Genomic DNA, 23,281 nt, shown 5'->3' with positions numbered 1-23,281 from the left:
ACACATGCAGGCAAGTATCAGACAACCAGCACACTGCAACATGCCCTGTCTCACACAGCAATGCTTGGCCACTTACCGCTCAACTCCAGACGGGTCTCCCTCTCAAGGCCCTGGGCGTGGAGCGCTGGGTGTGCGCATTCCAGGACCCTCAACTCGATGGAACTCATGCGGCCCCGGCCCCCCTCCATGAGGCGCCGGGCCTTCATGAGGGTCCTGGACCTCAAGTCCTCCCAGCGCTTCTTGACCTTCTGGATGGTGCGGGTTGCCACCCCCTCCACGTTGATGGCAACCACACAGTCGGCCCAGATCCTATCCCGTCCTTCCCTGTTGGCGCGTGACAATCCGAGGAGGGCATCATACTTCCCCAGGACTTGCTCCACCAGGACACCAACTTCGGTGGCAGTGAAGCTGGTGCCCCTCTGCCCCTCTGGCCGGGGGTTGCCACTGGGGTCAGATGTGGATGTGCCCGACATGGCAACCCCAGGGGCAGGAGTGGGTGGGCAACTGGGTCCTGGGGCTGGGCTGTGGAGCGATGTTATTCGAGTCGGGAGTCTTCTGTACCAGCAGGGGTGGACACGGCAACTGGACCCCTGCAGATGGCTGATGTGCAGGCACCAAATGGCAGGGCACGGTGGCAGCAGGCAGGCAGGCAGGCAGCAGCAGATGGCACGTGGGAGGCTGCTCGGGGCACTGGGGGGCAGTGATTCGGCCTTCTGGGCAGGAGTGTGGTCTTCCGTGTGTTTTCGCGTGGCCAGCTTGATACGGAGTGATTTGGCACGTGAAAAATCTGCACGTCAGCGTGTAATTCGAGGAAAGGCCCTTAGAGCGTAAGCGCGTCTGCACGCATACGCATTTTCATTGGACAGAAGGCCCCTCAAGCGCAAGCGCCCCTGTGACGTGACGCGTACAGACGTGCATGCGCATTTCAGCGCGCGTGAAAAACTGCACGTCCGCGTGTAATACGAGGGAAGGGCCTATGCGCGTAAGTGACGTGACGCGCGCAGGTGTTTCCCTCATTGCACGTGATGACAGAACACACGTGGATTTCCACCAATCGCGTGTGAAAGTTCCCGGCATCCCGAAACACACGTACCCAGGCTAATCGCGTGTGGAACTTCCTGGGCACCCCGAAACACACGTACCCAGGCCACTTGCGTGTACGCACACTCCCCTCCGATCACACGCGATGACACTCGGACCGTATCCGAACACGGGAAACACGTGCACGGCAAAAGACGTGCACAGGCGTCAACGCGTCTGCCACACGAAGGCAGGCGGAAGCGTCCCCGCGCACAGCATAAAAGTGCGCGCAAACAACAAACGCGTATATACAGCTACGATGAATGCCCCATTTGTCGCTGCACTGATCGTGGGACACCGCAGGAGGAGGAGAATAGCCAGGGCACACATTTTCGCAACACGGACAAGCCTTTTTGGATGCCTGACGACCAGGTCTATGGCAGGTATAGGTTTCCACCCCATATCATCCTAGACCTGGTCAGGGAGTGGGAAGATGACCTCACATCCCCCACCCTTTGCTCCCAAGCATTGAGCCCCTTGGAGAAGGTGCTCAATGTCCTGCATTTTTTGGCCACTGGGTCATTTCAGCGGACCACTGCAATAGTGGGGGGGGGTCTCACAGGCCACGAAGTCACGCTGTCTACACCAGGTACTGGCAATCATGACAGCGCGCCCCTCAGTCCGCAGGCACCTATACATGCCCAGAACACCCGCAGAAAGGCAGGCCGTTGTCCTGGATTTTTTCAGGGTGGCACACTTCCCCAAAGTGCTCGTTGCCATAGATTGCACCCATGTGGCCCTACGTCCACCGAGGGCCATTGAGCACATCTACCGAAACCGCAAGCACTGGCATTCCATCAATGTACAGGTGGTATGTGATGCAAAGGGAATCATCACCTCTGTCTATGCAAACTACCCTGGCTCCACCCATGACAGTTTCATATACAGAATGTCCGCCCTGAGCCGGGCCCTGGAAGCTGGGCAGCATGGCGACACATGGCTCCTAGGTCAGTACAAATGCCCTTGCACATGCATGCAAGTCACACACAGACAAATATCCAAACCCTAATTATCTCAACTATTATCATCTCCCCAGGGGACAGTGCCTACCCTCTGAGCAACCACATGATGACGCCAATCTGGAACCCCACCACACCACCCCAGGTAAGATACAATGCCGCCCATATTGCAACCAGGGGCATAGTGGAGCGCACATGCGGAGTGCTCAAGTCACGTTTCCGCTCCCTTGACCGCTCTGGTGGGCAACTACTCTATGCACCACCAGTAGTGTGCAGGATCATTGTGGCAGCATGTGTCCTGCACAATGTTGCAACACGGCAGGGCGTCCCGGTGGACATGGTGGTGCCCCCACATCCCCAACCACAGGCACTGCCCATGGGAGGGGACAGGGCACGTGGCGAGGAAGCCCGGACCCAGCTTGTGGCCACATTTTTCACCTAAACTCCCACCCCTGCGGAGTGCACACAGGCCTGGCACATACCAGGTGACAATCGATGATGACAAAGAGACAGTCAACTGTCACAACCTTACCACCCTGAGATAGTTGCCATGGAAGTGCCACATCGTCTGCATCCCTAGCTACTTAAACACAAGCTATCCTGTGTGACCAAAAGGCACACATATGACATATGACATGATATGGGCCATACACAAGTATTCCAAGGCGCAATGAGGCAGGGAGGGGGGAACAAGGGAACACAGAGAACGGTACTACTAGGCCAGGTGTCATTGGGATCGTGCAAGTGCAGGGGTAGGGGGAATGGGAAAAGTGCAAGGGGAAGGGTGGGGGGTGTCCAGTACAGGGGAAGTAGCCCGAAAAAATAACACATAGGTCACCTGGTGCAACTACAAAGGTGAGTGCAGACAAGTGCTGGGAACGGAGGGCTGTAGGGATAGAGAGACAGTACTGCAGTGCAGGGGTTGCCAGGGAGGCAGTGCAAGTGGAGAGTGGCTGGGCCAGGGACCAAGGTCGGTGAGAGTGGCCCAGTTGCAGCTCCTGTGCAGTTCCAGTGGAGAATTCTGCAAGGGAGAGGCAGACAGTAAGCAGAAGCAAAGAGGAAGGACTTGAGGTGCTTCCAGAACTGGAGATGATTCCCCTCAAGTTCAAGTCAGGCCGGAAGTCTGTTCCAGGGGGAGGGCCCTGCTGCGGAGAGAAATCTACCCCCAGCTAGTTGCTCTGAGAAGCGGATGACATGGACATGCAAGGTGTGCATCACACGCACCTGCAAACCAGGCCATGGCCATCACTGTCATGTCACACAAACCCTCCCAAACATCAACATGTCATGGCACGCAATACCCATACACCAATGCAGTAACGATAAGGTACACATTGCCATGTCCTAAATGCACAGTGGCATCGGACACTGCTGCCTGACCCGGAATCAGATGAAATGACCGACCAACAACCTCCCACCCAAAATAAGTCATTTCCAAATGCATTACAACAGTCGTAGACGTAACATCACAATGAATGCCTGTCTACATGCACATCATGCATTGCAAAATCAACACTGCAGCTCATGTGTGCAGTGTCGTACTCCTGCATCACACTGCTCAGCGCACAGCACAGTGAACAGCCATTGTGTGTGATGCACACCCTGAGCATCACATCTAAGTGACAGACCACGTCAAACATCAAATCAGGCATGTACTGGATCCATGATCGGTCACAGAACATGTGCTGCCGGGACACAGTGGGCACCAGAAGGCAAACAGTGTACACGTGTATATGCAAGGGTGGGAGTACATGTAGTGCATCAGAGTGCAAGTGTGTGGTTCTGCAAGGACATTCACTCCACATATGCATGTGCACTCAAGTGACCATCAGTGTTCCCTACACATCACATGTGAACATCCACCATGTGTACACCCCAGCATGTCAAACCACAACTATCCCCTCGCACCTGAAAGGAAAACACAACACATGAACAGGCATTGATCAGCAGAACACAACATGTACATGGGATACCACCATTACTATGTCAGAGTTCCCATCACACTGGAGGGCAAGGCAACAATCAACAACAACCCCCCCCCCTCCCTCACAAATGACCATGACCCACTGAACAACTGCATCTGGGTCATGGAGCCCCCAAAACTCAATTCCACCTGGCCACAGGATCACCTTAACCCTTCGTCACCATATCCCACCTTGTGTGTAAAAAGATGCCTGAACCCTCAGAATACACACTCATTTGCGAAACACAAAATCCAAGGCATAAAAATGAACCCAAACACCCTCCAGTAGATGACTTGACGTAGCAGTACCTTACAAAGGCCAAGTACTACCACAATGATGCAACAACCAAGGTAGCACAGCAAAACAATGTCACGACAGGATGTGAGACATGTGTGGTACATGACATAGGATGATGCACCATGAATGGATGTGTACTGTCAGAGGTCCCTTGTACAGGCGCGGGAGTGCCACGAAACAACCACCCCCACCATGTCCCGGGTGCCTGCAAGGTCAAACTCACACAGGCCCCTGAGACCCTGGTGGGGAAGGAGGTTCAGGGATATGCAGTCGGGACAGGTGTTGACACACTGGATGACTGGAATGAGCGGCAGGAGAGGGGAGGTGGAATGACACATGAAACTAGGGAATGCACGAAAATGTACAACCTGCATGAACACATACACAATCCAAACAGACTTGGACATCATTGTCATGGCCTTCTGTAGTCCAGGCTCAGGAGTGGTACGAACCGACCACCCCCTCTAGGGTTTTGGCGCCTGCAAGTTCGGGGCTTACACAGGCATCCGCAACCCCAGTGGGGAAAGAGGGTCAGGGAACGTTGCTTGGATAGGCACGGGAAGCAGGAACACCGGGTAGAGGTTACAGGTTTCAAAATTGCATAGGATCACGGGTGATTAGCGAGAAAATAACATACCAAATTGAACCACACATACATCCATGCATCAGTACACTCCCCAGCAAGCCTATGCAGAGCAGTTTGTAAGAAAAACAACAAGACACTTAGCTCTGGTTTTGAGTGCTGGCCTCCTGCCTGCGCACTCTCAGGTCCGGTTACAGGAGCACTACAATGCTGCAAAGAGAGACACAGTCAACAACCTGTACGTGCCAATTGCACAAAAACACAACACCAAACATGCCCCATAGCAACAGACTACTCTACAAACAGACAATCTGTGGTTGATGCTTCGTACCCATGTATAACATCACCCCTGTGACGAGTCATACACAGTCAATGCAGTAAGGCAGCCGCTGCTGGGTGCGTGGCAAATGGAACACCAATGTGTCACAATTCACACAACATGCAATGTTCCCTGGGTAAGCAGACAGACCCATATTGCAAGCCATGACTACAGAGCAAGTTGTGTACCACCATGACCGAAACAAAGTTGGCAGTGCATTTATCATGAAGTACGTGGAAAAGACATGCACTGCACCCGAGTATGTCCCTTGCTGCATGTCCCTGTGAGCTGCCCCTTTCCATGTCTCGGAAGGCTACATGGTTGATACAAGTGGCTCAATGGACCTTGGTGTACCGGAGGGTATGTGCCACTGCCCCTGCATGTGTCCCAGACAACCCTACTATCAGCAGCCATCAGTCCACAAACATATCGGAGCTGCATTGTGTGCTTCAACACCAATATTCGTCTAAGCTCACCCTCAGTGCTGTGACTAAGCCTGCATGTGCAACTCGCCTGGTGCAAGCTTTGCTGTGTCGTGGCCCCCCTGTGATGCTCACCTTGCCTGGAGTTCCTTGGAACATGTCAGCAGTACTAGGATGTGGGTCTGCAATCACTGTGCCTCTGCTTCTCCACACATGTGCATGTGGGCACCAACAAACAGGTCCAGAATTCCGTCGTCCAATGGGACATGTCTGCTGGCAAAGGTGCTCTGGAGGCTCATCCACCTGCAGAAAGGGCATGTAACACATGATTAATGCTTCAAAGTCATCTGTGTGTGTCTCATCAGGCATCTCATTACTTGACCATGTCAGAGAGTCACATCACAAATCACACCATCAGTCCGTCTTTCACCTACAAAGTGTAGAACACTATCTACAGCATGAATTGCAACAAGCACATGTACAGGAAAGAAATGAAACATACTACACAATGTATAGCAATCAATGCCCACATTAATCATGATACACCCCATCTAGCAAAAGCTGAACAGTGGACAATGACACCTAAATCATCCCCACCAGGGGTGTCAACACAAGTCACACAGCACCAGACATGCCACAGATATGACAGTCCAATGCCCTTGTGTAAAATGCTGTAACACCGAACCATCCTTGCGAGCCCATGGATAAGGGAGGCAGGAGTGGCATATGTGAGTCAAGGAACCCAAGCAGCAAACACATACACAAGACAACCATGAAGGGCCCAGCTGGAACAGACAGTGGATGCCTTCAAAAGCCACAAAGCACCGCACCGTCACATGAAAGCACAATAGACTAGCAATTTTAAACTAAATCAACTATTAACTAATTACACTAACTATGGAAAACCTACATTACCTATTTAAACTAACTATCAAACAGAAACTTAACTAACTAAACTAGAGGAAAAATCAAAAATGGCCACATACGACCCGGGGGGAGGGGAGGCACCCAGGAGGGGGGAGGTACAGGGTGCTGCTCAACATCCACATGCGATGATGCTGAGCCAAAAAAAAAACTCCATGGGCTCAACGCCTGCACAGCACGACCTATGTGGGAGATAGATGGCCGTCCGAGTCTGGCTCATCCTGGAAAGGAGGACGTGGCACAGTAGCCTGGCCACGCCAAGCCACAGCTTGCCCCTCGTCGGCAGCAAGTCTGCCGGACGGGTGAGCCTGGTTCTGTGTGGCGATGTGACGTAGGTCTGCATGCAGAACCTCCCGTGATACACGTGCTTCCTCTTGCAAGGTAGCACGTGTAACACGGAGTTCCTCCTGCAAGGCCTGGCTGGACAACCGCTGCACCTCCCGGCAAGCCTGTAGCTCAGCCGAGATGGTACACTCAAGCTGTGCAAACCTCTCCTCTGCCCGCTGCCTCTGGGACATCATAAGGACACCCAGAGTGGATCTGAGGGAAGCATACTCCTCCCTCAAGGCATCCATGTGCGCCTCTGCGTGAGCAGCAATTGCTTGACGCAGAGACGACATTTCAGCCTGGCGTGCCCTGTCTGAGGCCGCCATGCCCAGCCTGAGCGAGCGGGCCGTGGACCGTGCCGCCTGCTGCTGGAGAAGCACCTTCCTAGCAGGGGGGAGCACAGATCGGGCCACACGCTCCATGCTCTCAGCGATGTTCTCCATTGCTGCCCCCTGCCGTTCGGAATTGGCAGTCATGTCTTGCTCCCACTCAGTATACAGCGGTTGCGCGGGGCGACCGCGTTGCCGGGCTTGACCCCTGCGGGACCCAAGGACTGGGGGTCCTCGCTGTGTTGGCACCGCCTGCGGCTGCACGACTACATGCCCCCGTCGACGTGATGTCCCAGGCACATCAGTGACTGGTGTGGAGGGTGACCCTGCGTCCCGATCCACCACGGGCGGAGGAACCAAGACTGTCTGATCCCTCAGTGCAGGTGTTGCAGACAGAGGAGTGTCCACATCAGAATCACTCACCCCTGACACATGGACTTGATGGTCATCCAACTCAACATGGACGTCAGAGTCGTCATCAAGGCTGGACTCATAGGCAGCCAGAGACAAGATGGACTGCAGCACTTGGGGGGTTTCGTGGCCTACCACCCCACGACCCCACTAGTGCCGGGTTGATGTGGCGTTACCAACCCTGTGTCTGGCATGACAACACCATCCTCTGCCTCCATTGCGTCATCACCTGAAAAATAGAGAGGAAAAGGTCAATACACATGTCAGAAGCACACGACACACACACAAACCGACAGCAAAGGCATCAGGCAGACATGTGACACACAACATATGACCTGGCATGCATGCTGGGTCTACTTTGAATAGCTTCTGTGATCAGACCTGTTGAAAGGTGGCAGTTTCCATGGAAGTGGGTCTATGCAGTGCAGAAAATGTGTACGCCACTCACTACCTACATGTACAAGCACTACATGGTGTGTGCCAGGAAATGTGAAGGCAGTGCAATGTCAAAATCAGACATCACGTGCATTGTGCATTCAATGTGTACCATGTCCAGAAGCCAAGCACCCCTCCACCCCAGTACCAAAGCAGGGATGCCTATCATGGTATCAAAAGGCTGACCATACACCTGTGTATTGACAGGCAGTGTTGACTGGCATCAACAGCTTCATGTGATTCAAATGACAACACTGCAAATGATGCTGGGACAGTGGGCAGGCCACATGATGGAAACTCCGGAGGCCGCCCACGTGTGAAGAAGACACAACAAGAGTTGGACAGAGTCATTGGCCATTGAACAGGCTGAGGCCTGTGAGCCACACAGATTGTCAGAGCCTAAACATGTGTGCAACGCAGGACTGAGGCACAGTTGACATGGGAAGGCTGATGAGATGGCAGGCAATGTATGTAACCAAGGACTGATATTACAGTGATCATCCAGTCAAGGACACATAGGGGCATGCGTGCAATGCACATGGAGCATGAATGGGCACTCATGTCCCTGCGGGACATCTGACCCATGCACAGTACAAGTGAGATACCCTGCATCGAGTACTAAGGCTGTACGACATGGCATATGTCTGGCAGATTCTACGCTGGAAGTTAGCATCTACACAGGACACATGGACAAGAAACTACACATTGGCAAGATTGGAGCAGACCAGTGCAAAGGTGGAACTGGGGTGCAGAGTGGCGGAGGAGGGGCAAGGGAGCATGCCTACATGGAGTCCCGCATGCAGGCAGAGGAGACATGCATGACGGTAGCATTGCATTACTTACACATCAGAACCATATACATGTCACATGTAGCAGCAATCATGCACAACACATCCCACAAGTGAAACACACACGTCCTCAACAAACACGCATCAAAACTCACTGGACTGGGCATCAAAGTCCAGCTTCTCTCCCACTCCTTCGACCAATTCAGGTGGTATGAACTCCGCAACAAGAGCCTCATGCGGAGTGAGTTCTTCCTCCTCTGGTGCAGGCCCACCGCCAGTCACCAGAGTCAAGTTGTAATTTGAGGCACGCTTGGCCTTAGTGCTGCGCTTGATGTCATTCCAATGCTTTTTGCACTCCTGCGCCGTGCGCACCTCATGGCCGAATGAACTGACATGTTCCGCAACATGCTTCCAGTGGGTGTCACGTTGGGCAGCCGTGGTCTGACTATTGGCACCCACTAGCATGTCACGGCTGTGGCCCTGCACGTAGTCCACGAGGAAGTCCAGTTCCTGCTTACAGAAAGGCTTCTTCCTCGACGTGCAGGAGGTCGTGGCTGTGTGTGGGGTCCCAGCCTGTGCTGCAGGTGCAACCTTCCTCCTCTTGTACTGTGGCGCAGACCCTGGCTGGCTAATGCCGCCCTGACCAGCATGGCCAGTGGGTTCGGTGGATTGAGCCAAGGGAGTGGCAGGTGGAGGGATGACCAAAGGCCTGACTCGTGTCAGTGGCAGCTGGGTGCCCACTAATGGACCCTGCGCAGCAGCATCAGCTGTGGCAGGGTGGTTGGCCGCAACGGTCCTGGTTGGCAGACTCACAACCGGGGTGCTGTTGGGTGCATCTGCCCCTGCACTTGCCAACACCCGGCTGTTCGGGGCAGCAGATGACATGACTGCCCCAGGGACACGTGTCTTGGTCTGAGCAGCCCAGCGTGCCCCTATGGTTTCCCCCCTGGCCTGTTGGAGATCTACCAAGGGCTCTTCAAGTGCCAACGCAGCCTGCGCTGGCAGACCCTGAGCCTGGGTGGCGGTGTCCACAGCTGCACCTGCAGCTACCACCACCCTTGGGCCCATGGCAGTCGATGGAACGGACTGCCGGGTCATATGGGTGCCAGTGCCAGATGCAGGAGCTGCAGCCCCCGGAACCACAGGGGGTGGTGGCATGGCTGCACCGATACATGGCTCAACATTGTGCTCAAGTGGCGCACCCCTGCCTCTTCCCCCTCTGTGGCTGCCCTGGACACCCTGGAGTCCCCCTACTCCCTGGTCACCACGGCCACGTCCCCGCCCACGCCCGCCACGAGGAGTACGCCCAGCTGAGGCGCCCCTCACCTTTGGTGGCCTCCCAACCATGGCACAGATGTAGTAGTGCTGGCACAGATGGAGTGGTGCCAATGGGAGGTGTACACCACAATTGACCTGGGCAATTGGGGTGAAGGGGGTGGGAAGCAAGATGTTAACAGCCCCCCTGCACCTGCAAGGCTGTATGTGACCCCGGTGATGTGGTGACGGGTCACGCAACGCTCAGGCACCCCAAAACTGCAGTAAAACCGTGCACGCAACCCTGCAGCCTACGTGCGTGGATTGAACCTCCCGCAGTACGCGGTGGCACCCAGTAACACGAATAACGCGTACGCGTAGGACACGCAGGCTACTATGACATCAAAAATGGGTGCGATACACAGGGGCACCCGCAGTGGGAAAAAGAGCGTGTGTGACTCACCGTCTGACTAGCGCGATGCAGAAAAACACGCGTAGCCAATACCCCCGCCAAAAGAAGAGATACGTCCTTGAGAGCTGTGAAGTTGTGATGGCGCACGAAACAACAGGAAGCAGCAACACACGTCGGTCTCCATGAAAGGCACGTACAGCGAACTGCTGGGCCCGCTCACCTTTAACCCGTGCTGAGGGAAACGCACGCGCGCGTCACGTCACTTACGCACATAGGCCCTTTCCTCGTATTACACGCGGAGGTGCAGTTTCCACGCGCGCACTTACGCGCATGGCCCTTTCCTCATATTACACGCGGACGTGCAGTTTCCACGCGCGCTTACGCGCATGGCCCTTTCCTCATATTACACGCGGACGTGCAGTTTCCACGCGCGCTTACGCGCATGGCCCTTTCCTCGTATTGCACGCTGACGTGCAGATTTTTCACGTGCCAAATCACTCCGTATCAAGCTGGCCACACATATGCACACGGAAGACCACGCTCCTGCCCAGAAGGCCAAACTACTGCCCCCCAGGGCCCCGAGCACGCTCCCACCTGCCATCTGCTGCTGCCTGACTGCCTGCTGCCCACGTGCACTGCCATTTGCTGCCTGCACATCAGCCAGGGGTGCTGTTGCTGTGACCACCCCTGCTGGAACCGAAGACTCCCGACTGGGATTCCATCGCTCCACAGCCCAGCCCCAGGACCCAGTTGCCCACCCACTCCTGCCTCTGGGGTTGTCATGTCGGGGCAAACACCATCTGTGACCACTGACAACCCCCGGCCAGAGAGGCAGAGGGGCACCAGCTTCAGTGCCACCGAAGTTGGTGTCCTGGTGGAGCAAGTCCTGGGCCAGTATGATGCCCTCTTCGGAAGTTCCCACTCCGACAAGGAAGGACAGACTCGGATCTGGACTGACATCATGACTGCCATCAATGCGGAGGGGGTGGCAGTCCGCGACTTCCAACAAGTCAGGAAGCGCTGGGAGGACCTCAGGTCCAGGACTCTGAACAAGGGCCGGCGCCTCTTGAAGGCAGCGGATGCCAAGGGGCGCCGGGGCCACTTGTCGGAAGAACAGATGAGGGTCCTGGAACGCATATCCCCAGCGCTCCACGTCCAGGTCCTAGAGAAGCAGACCCATCTGGAGTCAAGCGGTGAGTGTACATGCATCCTGATTGTGAGCAGTGCGTGTGGTGATTATTCAGTAGTGTGCAGGTTGCATATCTGTTTGTATGGGGTCGAGTATGGGTGGGGGTGTACAGGGCCGTGGGGCTGACACATGCGAGGGCTGTGATGTGTGAGACATGGATGGTGCTTGTGTGTGTAGGCTTGCATGGCAAATGCAGTTGTGTGGGCACACATGTTTGGATGAATGTGTATGTGAGTAGACATGTCCGTGATGTCACGCATGTATGTTGTTTTCGGCTGCATGTATCAGCACTGTGTACATGTGCATGTGTGTGTATTTGACAAGGGTGCAACAGTGATGCCACATGGATGCATGTGACAGCAGTATGTGGAAGCCTGATTGGCAGATGTGACATGGATGGCCGTCTGAACAGTGCGACACTTGGCAGGGGTGTACACATGCATGCAAGTGTGGTGGTGTGTGTACATGTGTGGTGCACTTCCTGTGTTGCATGTGATGTCTGGCTCCCCATTGGCTGCTCATGCTGTTGTATGTGTATGGATGGTGGTGGCAGTTGCGATATGGCTGTGGTATGGCTCATGTGTGCGAGTTGTAATGACATGTGTGTTGGGGATTGTGAGGACCTGGTGGAGGCTGCCCATGGTGGCTGGGGGGTGGGGGTGATAGGGGACATGAGTGGGGGCCTGGTGGGGGCTGGCCATGGTGGCTGGGGGGTGGGGGTGGTGGGAGACATGGGTGGGGGCCTGGTGGAGGCTGCCCCTGCACTGCTGGGGGGTGGGGGTGGTGTGAGGCATGGGTGTGGGCCTGGTGGATGCTGCCCCTGGTGGCTGGGGGGTGGGGGTGGTGGGAGACATGAGTTGGACATGGGTGGGGGCCTGCTGGCAGGTGCCCCACAGTGCTGGGGGGTGGGGGTGGTGGAAGACATGAGTTGGACATGGGTGGGGCCTGCTGGCAGGTGCCCCACAATGCTGGGGGGTGGGGGTGGTGGGGAACATGAGTTGGACATGGGTGCGGGCCTGCTGGCAGGTGCCCCACAGTGCTGGGGGGGGAACATGAGTTGGACATGGGTGGGGGCCTGCTGGCAGGTGCCCCTGGTGACTGGGGGGTGGGGGTGGTGTGAGACATGGGTGGGGGCCTGGTGGAGGCTGCCCCTGGTGGCTGGGGGTGCAGGGGGACATGCGTTGGGGGGAGTAGTGCAAGTTGACATGTGGGTTGGCTGGTGGGCATGGGCATGGTGGGTGGGGTGCCTGCATGACATGTGCTGGGGAGGCCCCTGTGGTGTGAGCCACCTGCAGGGGCCGTGGAGGGTGTAGAGGGAACACCTGGGAGGACCCACACGTGCAATTCAAGTGTGCTGCTCCCCGCGCACCCCTGTAATACACGTACCCTGTTGATATCGCGCACACCTGTAATTCACGTACCCTGATGGAATTGCGTGTGTAACTTCCCGCGCACCCCCGAAATACACGTACCCCGCTCAATCGCGTGTGTCACTTCCCGCGCGCCCCCGAAATACGCGTAGCCCGCTCCCCCAGGCCCGATCGCGTGAGAAAGTTCACGCGAACCCCTGAAATACACTTAGCCCGCTACCCAAGTCCCGATCGCGTGAAAAAGTTCACGCGAACCCCTGAAATACACGTAGCCCGCTCCCCCAGGCCCGTTCGCGTGAAAAAGTTCACGCGAACCCCTGAAATACACGTAGCCCGCTCTCCCAGGCCCGATCGCGTGAGAAAGTTCACGCGGACCCCTGAAATACACGTAGCCCGCTCCCCCAGGCCCGATCGCGTGAAAAAGTTCACGCGAACCCCTGAAATACACGTAGCCCGCTCCCCCAGGCCCGATCGCGTGAAAAAGTTCACGCGAACCCCTGAAATACACGTAGCCCGCTCCCCCAGGCCCGATCGCGTGAGAAAGTTCACGCGAACCCCCGAAATACACGTGCCCCGCTCGCACAATTGCTGTATGTTGCCACTTTTGTAATGCGCAGGGACGCTACCGCCTGCCTTCGTGTGGCTGACGTGTATCGGCTTGTGCGTGTCTTTCGCTGTGCGTGGCTTTGCCCTATTCGGTTCCATGAATACGTGTGGTTCGGGTGCATGTGGGCGTTCCCTCTGCTTCCCTGCAGTACATCCCCAGTTACGCCCTTGTTTTCGCAAGTTGTTCCCCATTCCGCGTGTTACGCCCCGTGTTCCGCCCACTTTCTAGTGTATGCGCAGAGGTTGTGCGCTTTCACTGTGCGCATCGCGCACGTCTTTCGGGATGTTGAAGTGACGTGTGCGCCATGCACGGGTTTGGCGCACATCCGGAGGAAGACACGCGCAGGGACTTCCATGAATCGCACGCGTGCGCGTGCGCCTCTTTTTTTCCGCTTGCGCCTGCTTGCGCGTAGATTTTCGGCGCACGTTTGTTCCATGAATCGGTCCCATAAAATCAAAAAACGGCAGTTTTGGGTGCAAACTTGATATTATGCACTATACAAGAATACAAACGCATTGATACAATTGAACCAGATGTGGGGGGCTAAGGCCCAGCATTCTTGCCAAAGTCACAATAATGTAATCAAAAGACAAGGTTACACACAGGAGCCAAGGGCCACAGAGAGTTCTAGCATTAACAACACAAGGAAGGGCCCACAAGCACGACAAACATGCTCATTTAGGAAACAAGACAACACGGAGCAGCACAGTTTTTGCTCTGCTTTGATGCTTAAGAGATCCAGTTTTTGTTTTCGAAATTAAGAATAAGGCAATGGGCGGACAAGGTGAAGCAGCAGCATAACTTAAGTTATTTCACAAGCGCCAAACTAATTGCAAACACATGTTGAGACAATTGGTACCTACAAATCATTACCCTGCATGGGGCATAATTGGGAAACGGACCAGACTAGGCAAAGACTACACTAATCTAAGAAGGTTGTCTGGGTGGAATGAGGAAGGGGAACATTTGCACACCCAATGCGGGTGACATTCAGTTCCAACACCAAGCATAAATGGACAACCTAACAGTCGCATTTCCAAATAACGGATTTCCATCTTGCTAAAAAAAAAAGCACAGAAGTCCACTTTTACAACATGCAGGAATCAAGCCTCTCCTCAGGCATCCCAGCGGCATAAGCACCCATGGGATACTGCCGGCTGAACCTGCTGACGCATTTTAAACTCGGCGGAGTCAACAACAAGCAGATACAAATCAATACCACCACAATGGACGTATTTAAATGCTTCCACAATATTATCAAAGGGAGCAGATGCGCACATTTACATCAGCCAGATACAGAAAGCCATGAAAAGGAACACCCGTAGAAAGAGTTCTCCAACTACAAGCCGCTATCCGAACAGAGCTTGCCAAATATTTCTGTGTATGTAGAATAAACAACAGAACCCTGAACGGGGTTTGAAGCAGCCTCACATCTAAGGAGAACTCGAAGTCGGGGGACCCAGTTGCAACAACACTACTGGGTAGTGCAACAGAGGAACACCAGGCACGGAATGGGAAGATGACAATACGCCAGAAAGCGCAGAAGCGTTTGGGACATCGGTTGCTAGTGGTAAGGAGCCATTGAAGAAGGGGAGACGGCACCCAGGAGCACCTATGACAAGGTACATATGAGAGCACTCACGGTGGGACACCAGAAGACACACAATTTCCCAAAGTGCCGTTGGTCCCACAGCCAGCAGGGGCTCGAAGAAGCGCTCACTCAGGCAGACACAAATTAAGCCAGTCCCATAAACCCCCCAGAGAGCCGAAACAAACAGCTAAGCAAAGACAGACACCAAACATCCAGGTAGCACAGCAAGCAGAGCTTTCGTTCTTACATCCGCTCTGAGACTACCGATCCAGGTTCCAGTCAGACAGTGCCAAACACAGCCCACCAGCTGCAAGATCAAGGTGGCTTATCCGCACATATTATAAACCTGCACAGAAATACGAGCCGGCCTGGTGTTTTTAGCACAAAAAACTGAGCACCCCCAAAAACCGCAGTTTCACCCCGGCAGAGCCAAACTCAGCTGTGTTTCATCTTGCAAAGCCGACTGATGAGCACCACATACCACGGGTAATAATAAACACAGCCCAGTTACCTGATGGTCGGCAACGCTATATAATTCAGAATTCATATTTTTAATCATAGAGCGGGCATCAAACACTAGGGTAGGCCAGCAAAGTACAAAGCTGAGCCAAATAGGACCAAAAATCAACCCAAAGCCCAAGCCTAGAAAAAACAACTACGCATGGGCAGGTCACTCTGGGACATAAGGTAAATAAAAGTATAAAAGGGCCAGAACCAAGTTATTTCTGCCAGGTGCTCCCACCAACAACAAAAATACCAAATTGTGAGCAGAATATTAGAACAAATCCGAATGCAAGGAGTCACCAAATAAGAAGCATTCCAGACCAGTGCGAGTTCCTGCAGCAGGTAGTACATGGAATGGCGACCATTTATTCCAGCTCTCAGAACATGACAAACCACAGCAAGGACAGAAAAGGTTCAAGCCACTCAAGGAAGACACAGAGCATGTTTTCCAGCAGCCACTTAAAACAGAGTGCCAGATAAGCATTATCCAATCAGGACAGGTTAAGATGCAGCTTCGACACAAGAAGCAGGAAAATGAGCACAGACTGGGCCAGAAAAAAGCCTAGGCTTGCCACAATGAGCAGCCAAAGTAACAGAGAAGGATGAGATATCTCTAAACTTAGCCACCACCCTCCCAAACTTTACAGAACAAAAAAGAGGGGGAAAACAAAAGGGCTGAAGTAACACAAAAAAATAAGGTGTAAGTTTAAGCACATAGATGGGCCACTAACATGTGAGCACCCCCCCTGTTTAAACAGTCGCACTCACCGTGCCATGCAGAATTAAAACTCACCTCGAGAAGAGAAAATACAGATAGTACATTGGATGAATCTTGTCCTTATGGGACACTCTATGTGATACCCACAAATCTGCTGCAATGGCCAGCTTCTTAGGATATAACTCCTTTGAATCTGCCAAATGCTGCTCAAGCTCAGTGGAACAAGATGCAAAAATATGTTCAAGCAGGATAAGACATATCATACCCTCAAAGGTGGAGACCTTATAGCCTTCAACCCAGCCAGGCAAGTTTTCTTAAAGAATCAGTCTCATATGACACCCAAGTACTTCCTTACAATATCAACTCTTTCAACTTTTGACATCTCCATAATAGCACTGCAGCCAGAATACAGTAGTCTGCTGAGCAACCATGCAATCTTATCAGCATTTACAACCTCCTGAACTTTACATGCATACTCAAATATATTCAACCAGTCCATAATGTCAACACTGAGAAGATCTTTAGGAAATCTTGGATGAGAGGAGGACCCAGATCCATGTCCAGATCACTTGGATCCATTTGAAGCTTGAAGCTTGGCCAATCCCAACTGGTGATCCCTGTGTTTCTGTTTTTTCTTCCTGCTCTATTCTCAGCTTATGCATGTGAAATTCAAGCTCCTTCTGCCTAAAAAGCAGTTCTTGTTTCTTGAACTCCAGCATGGCCTCCGCATCAGAGCTTGCGGAGGAAACATTAGACGTAGCACACAGATAGTACATTGGATGTAGAAAATAGGGTGACACAGCCCACAAGGCAGCAACAATACTTGGAGGAAACACAAGGAGGAAACAAATCAAAAAGAAGCCAACGCCCGAGGTCGTGGTCAGAAAGCTGCAAGTAGCACTAAACCTGAAAACAGGTTCCTCAAAATATTAAGCTGTGTGAAAAAAAAAAAAAAAAAAAAACACCACACATCACAACATAACAGGCTATCGCCCAAGGGCTGGGGCCAGAGAGCTGCAAATAGCCTAAAAGCTGAAAACGGGTTCTACAAAATATTGAGCTATGGGGAAAAACACCACACAGCACATCATAACAGGCCAACGTCTGAGGGCCGGGACCAGTGAGCTGCAAATAGGACTGAACCTAAAAACGGGTTCTACAAACTGATAACAGTAGAAAACAGGGGTGGACCGTCCCATATGAAACCCGGGATATGGTCCCATCAAGTTCCCGCACCCGGGGCCTCTTGGGGGGGATCTCAATATTATAGGAAAAGGTTAGTTAACCGAAACAGGTTGAAAATACGAGCAATACTCGAATGCATGGGCAACAAAGGGCAACAAAGGCGGGCTTTCCCAGGAACAGGCGCAAACACTAGCGCAAGACAGGAAGCAAAGTAATAAAGCAAAAACAACCTTGCACCAAATACACTTAGGAAACCCACACCACAGCGGACGAGCCAGAAGGCCCCTCTGAGCAGGGCCATAGGCAAGCACTGCAGCAAATAGATGAAATAGAAGGGGGCCCAGAACCAGCCAAGACCGCAGCATTCAGAGCAGCAGCCAGAATACCCAAGGGGGAGACAATGGGGGTCATTACGATTTTGGAGATAGCCATGGTGCTATTAGCGCCGTGGCTGCCTCCAAACCTGGGTCCGGGTCTGGTGTCACCGAATGCAGATTTACCGGGTCATTTCAACTTTGGAGGATCGGTAAGTCCCCATTCAGTAAACCATTCCCCATTCCCATTTGAGCCCCCATAGGGCTCAATGGGAAGGGGGAAGGATCTAATAGCGGGCCCGCTAATAGCGGGCCCGTTATTTGCTCCATGATCCCTTAACGAGTCCCGCTAAGAACGGCTGGTCAGACCAGCTGTTCCTGGTGGGACCCGCTAAGGGACCTCGGAATATGGCGGTAGGGGGTTAATGGCACCGGCATCCTTACCGGTGCCGTTAACCCCCTACTGCCATAGTCGTAATGACCCCCAAGGTCTTTTTTCTTAAAACAATGTGGTTTTTGATGGGGTTACTAAAAGGAAACAAGCTTAGACAGCCGTACAAGGGGAAATAAGAGGATGGCGCACATGTTGGGAAACACATAACTACAAGTCGGCAAGGTGCAGGAAAATAGCGGGGGAAGGGTTTTTGCAGCATTAAACACACCCCATTAAAAGATAAGACCAGGTAATGACAAAACCCCTACAGGGGCCACTACCAGGCGCGGTCAAGGGACCAGCCCCAACTGTTGGGGAACAGACAATTCAGCTAGGGGAAAAAAATGAGCAACAATTTTTGTGGTAACCGGGACAGCTGGCAACCCATCTGAAATACACGTAGCCCGCTCCCCCAGGCCCGATCGCGTGAAAAAGTTCACGCGAACCCCTGAAATACACGTAGCCCGCTCCCCCAGGCCCGATCGCGTGAGAAAGTTCACGCGAACCCCCGAAATACACGTGCCCCGCTCGCACAATTGCTGTATGTTGCCACTTTTGTAATGCGCAGGGACGCTACCGCCTGCCTTCGTGTGGCTGACGTGTATCGGCTTGTGCGTGTCTTTCGCTGTGCGTGGCTTTGCCCTATTCGGTTCCATGAATACGTGTGGTTCGGGTGCATGTGGGCGTTCCCTCTGCTTCCCTGCAGTACATCCCCAGTTACGCCCTTGTTTTCGCAAGTTGTTCCCCATTCCGCGTGTTACGCCCCGTGTTCCGCCCACTTTCTAGTGTATGCGCAGAGGTTGTGCGCTTTCACTGTGCGCGTCGCGCACGTCTTTCGGGATGTTGAAGTGACGTGTGCGCCATGCACGGGTTTGGCGCACATCCGGAGGAAGACACGCGCAGGGACTTCCATGAATCGCACGCGTGCGCGTGCGCCTCTTTTTTTCCGCTTGCGCCTGCTTGCGCGTAGATTTTCGGCGCACGTTTGTTCCATGAATCGGTCCCATAAAATCAAAAAACGGCAGTTTTGGGTGCAAACTTGATATTATGCACTATACAAGAATACAAACGCATTGATACAATTGAACCAGATGTGGGGGGCTAAGGCCCAGCATTCTTGCCAAAGTCACAATAATGTAATCAAAAGACAAGGTTACACACAGGAGCCAAGGGCCACAGAGAGTTCTAGCATTAACAACACAAGGAAGGGCCCACAAGCACGACAAACATGCTCATTTAGGAAACAAGACAACACGGAGCAGCACAGTTTTTGCTCTGCTTTGATGCTTAAGAGATCCAGTTTTTGTTTTCGAAATTAAGAATAAGGCAATGGGCGGACAAGGTGAAGCAGCAGCATAACTTAAGTTATTTCACAAGCGCCAAACTAATTGCAAACACATGTTGAGACAATTGGTACCTACAAATCATTACCCTGCATGGGGCATAATTGGGAAACGGACCAGACTAGGCAAAGACTACACTAATCTAAGAAGGTTGTCTGGGTGGAATGAGGAAGGGGAACATTTGCACACCCAATGCGGGTGACATTCAGTTCCAACACCAAGCATAAATGGACAACCTAACAGTCGCATTTCCAAATAACGGATTTCCATCTTGCTAAAAAAAAAAGCACAGAAGTCCACTTTTACAACATGCAGGAATCAAGCCTCTCCTCAGGCATCCCAGCGGCATAAGCACCCATGGGATACTGCCGGCTGAACCTGCTGACGCATTTTAAACTCGGCGGAGTCAACAACAAGCAGATACAAATCAATACCACCACAATGGACGTATTTAAATGCTTCCACAATATTATCAAAGGGAGCAGATGCGCACATTTACATCAGCCAGATACAGAAAGCCATGAAAAGGAACACCCGTAGAAAGAGTTCTCCAACTACAAGCCGCTATCCGAACAGAGCTTGCCAAATATTTCTGTGTATGTAGAATAAACAACAGAACCCTGAACGGGGTTTGAAGCAGCCTCACATCTAAGGAGAACTCGAAGTCGGGGGACCCAGTTGCAACAACACTACTGGGTAGTGCAACAGAGGAACACCAGGCACGGAATGGGAAGATGACAATACGCCAGAAAGCGCAGAAGCGTTTGGGACATCGGTTGCTAGTGGTAAGGAGCCATTGAAGAAGGGGAGACGGCACCCAGGAGCACCTATGACAAGGTACATATGAGAGCACTCACGGTGGGACACCAGAAGACACACAATTTCCCAAAGTGCCGTTGGTCCCACAGCCAGCAGGGGCTCGAAGAAGCGCTCACTCAGGCAGACACAAATTAAGCCAGTCCCATAAACCCCCCAGAGAGCCGAAACAAACAGCTAAGCAAAGACAGACACCAAACATCCAGGTAGCACAGCAAGCAGAGCTTTCGTTCTTACATCCGCTCTGAGACTACCGATCCAGGTTCCAGTCAGACAGTGCCAAACACAGCCCACCAGCTGCAAGATCAAGGTGGCTTATCCGCACATATTATAAACCTGCACAGAAATACGAGCCGGCCTGGTGTTTTTAGCACAAAAAACTGAGCACCCCCAAAAACCGCAGTTTCACCCCGGCAGAGCCAAACTCAGCTGTGTTTCATCTTGCAAAGCCGACTGATGAGCACCACATACCACGGGTAATAATAAACACAGCCCAGTTACCTGATGGTCGGCAACGCTATATAATTCAGAATTCATATTTTTAATCATAGAGCGGGCATCAAACACTAGGGTAGGCCAGCAAAGTACAAAGCTGAGCCAAATAGGACCAAAAATCAACCCAAAGCCCAAGCCTAGAAAAAACAACTACGCATGGGCAGGTCACTCTGGGACATAAGGTAAATAAAAGTATAAAAGGGCCAGAACCAAGTTATTTCTGCCAGGTGCTCCCACCAACAACAAAAATACCAAATTGTGAGCAGAATATTAGAACAAATCCGAATGCAAGGAGTCACCAAATAAGAAGCATTCCAGACCAGTGCGAGTTCCTGCAGCAGGTAGTACATGGAATGGCGACCATTTATTCCAGCTCTCAGAACATGACAAACCACAGCAAGGACAGAAAAGGTTCAAGCCACTCAAGGAAGACACAGAGCATGTTTTCCAGCAGCCACTTAAAACAGAGTGCCAGATAAGCATTATCCAATCAGGACAGGTTAAGATGCAGCTTCGACACAAGAAGCAGGAAAATGAGCACAGACTGGGCCAGAAAAAAGCCTAGGCTTGCCACAATGAGCAGCCAAAGTAACAGAGAAGGATGAGATATCTCTAAACTTAGCCACCACCCTCCCAAACTTTACAGAACAAAAAAGAGGGGGAAAACAAAAGGGCTGAAGTAACACAAAAAAATAAGGTGTAAGTTTAAGCACATAGATGGGCCACTAACATGTGAGCACCCCCCCTGTTTAAACAGTCGCACTCACCGTGCCATGCAGAATTAAAACTCACCTCGAGAAGAGAAAATACAGATAGTACATTGGATGAATCTTGTCCTTATGGGACACTCTATGTGATACCCACAAATCTGCTGCAATGGCCAGCTTCTTAGGATATAACTCCTTTGAATCTGCCAAATGCTGCTCAAGCTCAGTGGAACAAGATGCAAAAATATGTTCAAGCAGGATAAGACATATCATACCCTCAAAGGTGGAGACCTTATAGCCTTCAACCCAGCCAGGCAAGTTTTCTTAAAGAATCAGTCTCATATGACACCCAAGTACTTCCTTACAATATCAACTCTTTCAACTTTTGACATCTCCATAATAGCACTGCAGCCAGAATACAGTAGTCTGCTGAGCAACCATGCAATCTTATCAGCATTTACAACCTCCTGAACTTTACATGCATACTCAAATATATTCAACCAGTCCATAATGTCAACACTGAGAAGATCTTTAGGAAATCTTGGATGAGAGGAGGACCCAGATCCATGTCCAGATCACTTGGATCCATTTGAAGCTTGAAGCTTGGCCAATCCCAACTGGTGATCCCTGTGTTTCTGTTTTTTCTTCCTGCTCTATTCTCAGCTTATGCATGTGAAATTCAAGCTCCTTCTGCCTAAAAAGCAGTTCTTGTTTCTTGAACTCCAGCATGGCCTCCGCATCAGAGCTTGCGGAGGAAACATTAGACGTAGCACACAGATAGTACATTGGATGTAGAAAATAGGGTGACACAGCCCACAAGGCAGCAACAATACTTGGAGGAAACACAAGGAGGAAACAAATCAAAAAGAAGCCAACGCCCGAGGTCGTGGTCAGAAAGCTGCAAGTAGCACTAAACCTGAAAACAGGTTCCTCAAAATATTAAGCTGTGTGAAAAAAAAAAAAAAAAAAAAACACCACACATCACAACATAACAGGCTATCGCCCAAGGGCTGGGGCCAGAGAGCTGCAAATAGCCTAAAAGCTGAAAACGGGTTCTACAAAATATTGAGCTATGGGGAAAAACACCACACAGCACATCATAACAGGCCAACGTCTGAGGGCCGGGACCAGTGAGCTGCAAATAGGACTATACCTAAAAACGGGTTCTACAAACTGATAACAGTAGAAAACAGGGGTGGACCGTCCCATATGAAACCCGGGATATGGTCCCATCAAGTTCCCGCACCCGGGGCCTCTTGGGGGGGATCTCAATATTATAGGAAAAGGTTAGTTAACCGAAACAGGTTGAAAATACGAGCAATACTCGAATGCATGGGCAACAAAGGCGGGCTTTCCCAGGAACAGGCGCAAACACTAGCGCAAGACAGGAAGCAAAGTAATAAAGCAAAAACAACCTTGCACCAAATACACTTAGGAAACCCACACCACAGCGGACGAGCCAGAAGGCCCCTCTGAGCAGGGCCATAGGCAAGCACTGCAGCAAA

This window comes from Ambystoma mexicanum, chromosome 2p, assembly GCF_040938575.1.
Source record: "Ambystoma mexicanum isolate Mex_15411 chromosome 2p, UKY_AmexF1_1, whole genome shotgun sequence".
NCBI classification, from domain to species: domain Eukaryota; kingdom Metazoa; phylum Chordata; class Amphibia; order Caudata; family Ambystomatidae; genus Ambystoma; species Ambystoma mexicanum.
This window is presented reverse-complemented; position numbering follows the sequence as displayed.